The 7,175-nt window shown below is 31.3% G+C and overlaps 1 protein-coding gene across 2 annotated transcripts in view; it reads left to right on the plus strand.

The window, feature by feature from the left end:
- The window catches only part of LOC117168730, a 134,729-nt gene that overhangs the window by 82,183 nt on the left and 45,371 nt on the right, over nt 1-7,175 (plus strand). The window contains exon 1 of one of the 2 annotated variants that reach the window (XM_033354459.1): nt 3,612-3,674. The exons of the other annotated variant lie outside the window; for it this stretch is intronic. The gene's annotated coding sequence lies outside the window, so the exon portion shown is untranslated. Of the gene's footprint in view, nt 1-3,611; nt 3,675-7,175 lie in introns of those variants that run through there. 2 annotated transcript variants of the gene reach the window in all.

Raw genomic sequence — 7,175 nt, forward strand, 5'->3', positions numbered from 1 at the left:
GACTCGGGATACTTATAAGATACTACCATGATTTTTTCAGATTTTTTGGTCCAAAAATAAATTAGGCCAAAAACCGGCCTTACCGACCCTCCCCCTTTGCACACTCGTTGCAAATCAACAAATAAGTATCTGCACACACGTAACCTATCATTATTTTTTGGGAATTTTTAGCGATTTCTAGCCGAGAAAAACATAAACTTTGAACGTCGATAAAGTCGAGATCAATTGACTAAGTTCGTTCATGAAATTTTTGTGTAAAATGATTTTAATTTTTTTGTTCCTAAAAATAAAAGATCAATTTCAAATTGGAAATATAGCAACACCAACAATGTGCTCAAATTTATTCGTCGGAGTTCTCCAACCAACTTCCATAATTCTTGACGTCTTATTTTTGACCATGGAGAATATACATAAGGTGATCAAACTAGTGGAACTGAAGATTAACACTTTTCTGTTGCTAGAAGAACGCACACACACATGTGCAAAATCACACTTACGTATAGTTCAAAACTTCCCGAGCGCAGCATGCCAACCGCACTTTAAAAAAATATGGCCGCCGATGTGAACGCGAGTCAAATGTAAACAAATAATGATTGAACAATTAATAGTTTGTGAATAAAGGCAAGGATGTTACAATTAAAAATCGGTGTATAAAAGCGAAAGTTTCCAATAAGTGTGGTTTCAAATGTATAGTGTACAAGATTTTCAGAGTGTTGTAAGTTGTATGTTTATTCTTTTTGTTACAAACGCGTCCAATACCTGTCGCCATATTTTTTTAAAGTGCGGTTGGCACGCCACGCTCGGAAAGTTTTGAATTATACGTAAGTGTGATTTTACACATGTGTGTGTGTGTGCGTACTTCTGGCAACATAAAGTGACCGTTTTTTGGTGAAGTTCGTGCAATACAGATTGGTCCCCTTATATCTATTCTCAATGTTTTTCACGTTGAATCGATCAGCTGATAACTATTGTTGACAGTGAACCAACAGGCGGGGCTTAGCCTCGGACTTGCCTTGTCTTTCGCCCCCGGGCGAAATTTTATTATTATGGGTTTGGTATAACTTAGAATTGTTTCACACCAGTACAAAAAATCCACAAGAATATATAACCATTAGAAAAAATTTTATTTATTTTCTGAAGATGAACATTTCTCAAGATTGGACTTGGACCGATTTTCGAGTATCACAATCTAAGATGTTCCTCGATTTTTTTTTTAAATCGAGGCATCTACTTTATCGACGTTAAAAGTTTTTTTCCTATTCGTATAGTATTTCACTAGAAAATTTTCTTCGTAATTATAAACATTTTGATATATACAAATGTTCCTTATTCCTTTCGGTATAACTTCCTAAATCCTGAACACGATATCTCAATCCGTGTGGACGTAGTGAGGACCGAAAAAACTGATAATCATTTCATTCTCCACACAAAAATTTTATGAATGAACTTAGTCACGTGATCTCGACTTTATCGACGTTCAAAGTTTCATTTTCCCTCCGCTAGAAATCGCTAAAAATGCTCCAAAAATAATGATAGGTTACGTGTGCGCAGATACTTATTTGTTGATTTGCAACGAATATGCCAATTTTATTGCTTACATTAATTTTTTAAAACGTTTAGACGATTTAGTTCAAAATTGGTGTCAGTGTTCAATATACGCGAACCAAAAAATCCGAAATGCATCAAATCAAAAATTATCTGCAAAGTGTTATAACTCGAATGGTAGGAATCTGGTCATAAAATTTTTATTTAGCACAATAATTTTGTTTTGTTATTATCCCTCAAAAAAATCCGAGAACGTCCGTCATGATATTTTATAACATCTCCGAATTCAGTTTTAAAAATTGTTAATTTTTGTGGAAAAAAAGCCGGGGGGCACTGTACCCGATTGATCACACGAAGAAGTATCACGTGCCCATAAACAATTCGATGTGTACAAACGGACTTATTTTGTTTACAGTAAAGAATTGTAAGAAATTAAATTAAAAGCCAGAATTCAGAAATGAAGAGAACTTGTTTTGTTTGTATCAGATACTCTAAATCTGAATTAATGGAATGTGAGCCACTAATTTCTTTTAGCGATAGTTTGTACTAAATGTTAGTAATTTTTTACGATATTTTTAAAACGGAAATTTAAAAACTACCATACAGGGATTACAATGCAAAAAGAGCCATAAAGACGGGAAATACGGTAATTTTTGAAGGAAAAGGGAAAAGAAATTTCCTTTTACACTCAGAAAAACCTCAATATTTTTATAAGAAATTTTATATTTTTAAATATTGTTAAATGCTTTTTTTATTCATTTTCGCCATTAAAGAAGTTTTTTAATTGAATACACGTAGGTCGTTGGTGATATAAAACAGTCCGACTAAAGATAAAATTGGTTAAATAACCAATTTTTGTAGGCTTAAAATCATTCACATAATAATTTTTTTAAATGTCATCATTTATAACTAAATTGTGATGTACTTATAAGTATAATGAAATATTTATTTCAAAGATGATTGCGTCTAGTTGCGTCTAGAGAAGGGGATGGACTAGTCGTTCTGCAAATTAGGAACGAGTGACTAGACGAGACTAGACTACAGTCTAGCCGTAGACCAGCATATGGAAAGTAATGGACTAGTCACCCTGAATTTCGGGACGACGATACACTTCATTCTGATTCATTCTAAGATTTGTCATTTCATCCTTACGTTAATTCTCTTCAGCTGAAATTAAAAATAATTTAAGTTAGAGCGCCTAAGATCATTCTTAAATTTAACAAATATTAAATTCGTATAGTTTCAACTTCTTGTTTTTTTTTGCTTGTTACTTTGTTGTAACTTGTTGCATTTATATAGTCATATTTGTCTTACAAAATATTGTATTTATACTGGAATATAAAACAGTTAAATTAATTACAATAGTAAATATCTAAGTTAACAAAAATTAAAACCTAATACACACGTTAGCATACTCTATTTGTTAATAGATTAATTTCTTATATGTAAAACAAACAATGTTCGAGAATAATGGGAAAACGAGGAATAGGAGAAAGACTATGAGCCCTGTAATAAATGAAATAGTGAAATTCAACTCTGATAAAAAAAATGTTTTCATCATATCTAAAGGTACTGCATAAAAAGTATGATAACGCACATAAAAAATTTTGAAAATAAATATTTCCTTGTAAAATATGTTTCTGAAATTTACCTTCCTCTTTCCTTATCAGAATCTAATTTATTCAGCTTTAGTCTCTCCTCTTCAATAATAGATTATTCAGACTGAAGTCAGAGCAAAAATGCAAATTGAGAAAAATTAACTTTTTATTTTTTAATCTCAATATTTTATCAAGCCTCATCCATCTATCAGATCAGTAAACTTGGCTAATAGGGGATGGTTCGACGTCTCGTAATGAAGTTTGGCGAATTGACCCCTATCCCTATCTTATAAGACGGTTCTCCTGATATTTCGGAGATGACGCGGCAGCAAACGCATTTCCAAAAAGACCAACAATGCTAAGCCAAGACCGCGCCAATACTAAATATAAACCTGCTCCTTTGGAGAGAATTCACCGCAAATTTCTTGCTCGCCGCAGTATAGTAAACGCGGCTACGTCGAGCTATTCTATACATCCAATCACTCCAATAGCATTTCGCATAATCGCCTGTTAGATCAGACCTCAACTGAGGTAGGTAAAGCGGCACTCTTCTCCCACCTTATGAATGTTATTTATTATTGCTCGGACACTTTTGTTCACATCATTTAGTGTAGAAATACAATTTTATTCACGCTCAAAATAAGAGCATCATCATTTGTTATTCTTGTTATCTTCAAATTTCAAAAGTAGTGACAAAAATTCATTTTGACGGAATTCATTATTAAGAAGATAATCACTTCTAATATTTCCAGGTCTCGCCCCACTATTAAAACTTTTTCAAACTTTTTTAACGATTCGGATAGCACAAAAGTTTCTCTGAAGATTCTGAATAGTTGTATCGATATAACTATTTCCCTACTATTTATAAAAAGTACACTAATGCTACTATTTTTGCAAATTTCTCGCTAAGGCAACTATTATTTCACTTGATCTCTAAACATGTTCCAAAACTTCTTCGCTATAGATTGGCAAAAATAACATCCTTAATCTAAAAAAAAACAAACAAAATTTCAAATAATTTGATGGGATATCAAAGACTTGCAAAATATTTAAAGAGATTTCACGAGATTTCCGAAATTAAAACAGACTCCAGGGAGTCCAGGGGGTTTAAAGACTTTTAACTGTTCTTAGGGATTTGAAAGAAATTTATATAGGAGTTCCAAGTTTTTAGAGTATTTCGAATGATTTCCAAGAGATTTCAGAGAATTTAAAATATTTCAAGGTATTTTAAGATAGTTCAAAAGTTTCGCCTGATTTCAAAGAAATCCAAGATTGAAAATTTTTTGAAGAAATTTCAAGAGACGTGACCAATTTCAAGATAATTTACGGGATTTGTACGGATTTTGTCAGAACTATGCGATTTTATAGGATTTTCAAAGACTTTCAGGATTTAAAAGTTAACTGACATTTTGAGGAAATTCTAGGGATTTCTACACATCTACGGATTTTATGGGATTGCCGAGAAATTTCATGAGATTTTAAAAAATGGCAAAGAATTTAAAACTCTGGAAGTAATAAAAATAATATCGTAAGATTTCAGATTATTTAAAAGATTTCTAGGAATTATTATGGTATTTCCAAAATTTACAGGGATATCGAGGAATTTTACAATATTTGAGGCCTACAAAAGATTTTAAAAGAAATTTTAAAATTCTATTAGATATAAGGAATTCCTATAAATTTTAAAGGATTTAGAAAACTTGAAGAATTTTAGAGATTTCAGAAGATTTTAACATAATTCAAGGGTGTTTATAGATTTGAAAGGATTTCAGTGCTTTTAGGGTATTTAAAAAGATTTCAAGAGGTGACAAGTGGCTTTATCAGAAGTTATGGACTTTTAGATTATTTCAAATATTTAAACATTTCTAAAGGGATTTTTGAGACACATTATAAATTTCAAGATGTTTTATGGGATTTTGAATGATTTTAAAGGATTTCACATGTTTTAAGCATTTAAGGGAGAAACAAATTTCAAAGGATTTTGAAATGCACTATATTCCTAAGTGCAATGTTACCAAATATACTATAGAACACAGAGTGAAGTATAGGATTTCTTGCAAAACGTTACATTTTATATTCTGAAATAATATTTTTCGCAGATTATTTTCTGAGGTTTGTTAAATCACAGACTTCGAACCAATTGCCCTATTCTCTTATTTTAAAATTCATCTCTTTTAGTTAAATAATCTACTATTCGTTTAAAAATTTAATTACTTTGACAAAAATTCAACCATTTTCATACAAATTTAATTTTATAAAAGTTCTAAGTATCTCTTTTGGTTAAATGATTATTCTTTTTATTTAAAAGCCTATTATTATATTTGGGTTCATAATTGATCCGTTTTGTTGAAAATTGTACTATTGGTGGAAAATTGAACTATTTTGTTAAAAAGTCATCTTTTTTAGTTGAAAACTATATTTTAACGTTGAAAGTTGATTCTTTTAAATTTAAAAATGTACTATTCGACGTCTCCATTAAATATGAGTATGTGCTGACAGCGCGAGCGGCGTGTATGAGACTATGCGCTATGTGTAAGCATAGGGAATAGTTTCATACAGCGTGCTGTCAGCAAATATTTTTAGTCCAGAATTAATATCTCTTTTGGTCACAAATTCTACTGTTTCGTTCCAAATTTAATTATTTTAATAGAAATTCAACTGTTTTTTCAAGTCATATTTTTTGGTGGAAAATGTAACAATTTTGTACGGAAACTTCATCTTTTAGCAGAATAGTAATTTTTTAGTTGAAAATTTAAGTCTCTTCTAAAACATTCGTCTTTTGGCTTGAAAATTAAACTATTTGGTTGAAGATTCAATTGTTTTTAGTTGAAACTTAATTTGTTTTTGTTTGAAAATTCTATCATTTTGTTAAAGATTCATATTTGACAATAGAAAATTCAACTATTTGGTTGAAAATTCACCTTTTTCGGGTTTAAAAGTGAAAAGGTTTTCCGAAAATTCTACTTTTTAGCTAGAAAACTGAGCTCTTTTGTTGCAAATTCGTCTTTTTGGGTTGAAAATTTCTCTTTTTTGGTTGGAAATTACACTATTTTGTTGAAATTTCAACCTATTTCTATTTGAAATCTTAGGAATATGGTACCTACATTTCCATATTTTCTTGAAAAATTATGCTCTTCTCCTGTTTTGAGAATATTTTGAGCGGTGAAGTCTGAAATAACTTTTCTGCTGTCCAACAGAAAAACCTAGTAAGTGACATTTGTTATAGAGACTATTTTCCGATACATGCGCACGAGAAAATAACCTCTATTGCAAAAGTCACTTACTAGGTTTTTCCGTTGGAGAGCAGTTTTACAAATTTTACATTATATATTTTACTCGGAGTTCCACAATCTTTTATTCTTTTAAAAATGTACACAATAAAGCAGTTAGTATTAAATAATAATTATGATAAATGCTTAAAAGTAAACCGGGATGAATATCATTTTCGACCGGAAAACTCAGAAGTAGTCTGGAATACTTTTTTAAGTTTGAGTGTCTACCCTGAATTAGTTTTTATTGGGAAACCATTGAAATTAGCTCGAACGTCAAAGCCTTTTAACTCGCTAAAATATCCTCTCTACTAACCGTCTGACAAAATATAATCTTATCATCTTCTGCACAACTCACGAATTAGAAAGTTCCGTTGCCATATTTTTGGAACCTGATAAAAGATAAACATGCCAAGGGCAAAAAAGTTTCTTTGAGGTTCGATTAAAATAAAAATTTAATAAATAAAAAAATTTAATTACAAAGGACGCGAGCAGATTGTGGTTGGTGTTTACAACCTGGAGGCTGTAAATTGTAAAACCGCGGACTAAATAAAAGAAGGAAGGCATTACGCGAGTGAGAGCGACTTGGTAACGCGATCTTAGCGCGAGTAAGCATTCAAGAATTCAGTCCAGGGCAGAGGGCGGCACACGTGCTTGCGTTTTCGAAAATTGTGGGTCCGGATGCAATAAGGGCACATAAAATTTTTTCGTGCGAAAACGAAGTCCCCTGGAGGCTTTAGAAAAAATTTTCGAATTTTAATTT

The sequence above is a fragment of the Belonocnema kinseyi genome, chromosome 3 (genome assembly GCF_010883055.1).
Source record: "Belonocnema kinseyi isolate 2016_QV_RU_SX_M_011 chromosome 3, B_treatae_v1, whole genome shotgun sequence".
NCBI classification, from domain to species: domain Eukaryota; kingdom Metazoa; phylum Arthropoda; class Insecta; order Hymenoptera; family Cynipidae; genus Belonocnema; species Belonocnema kinseyi.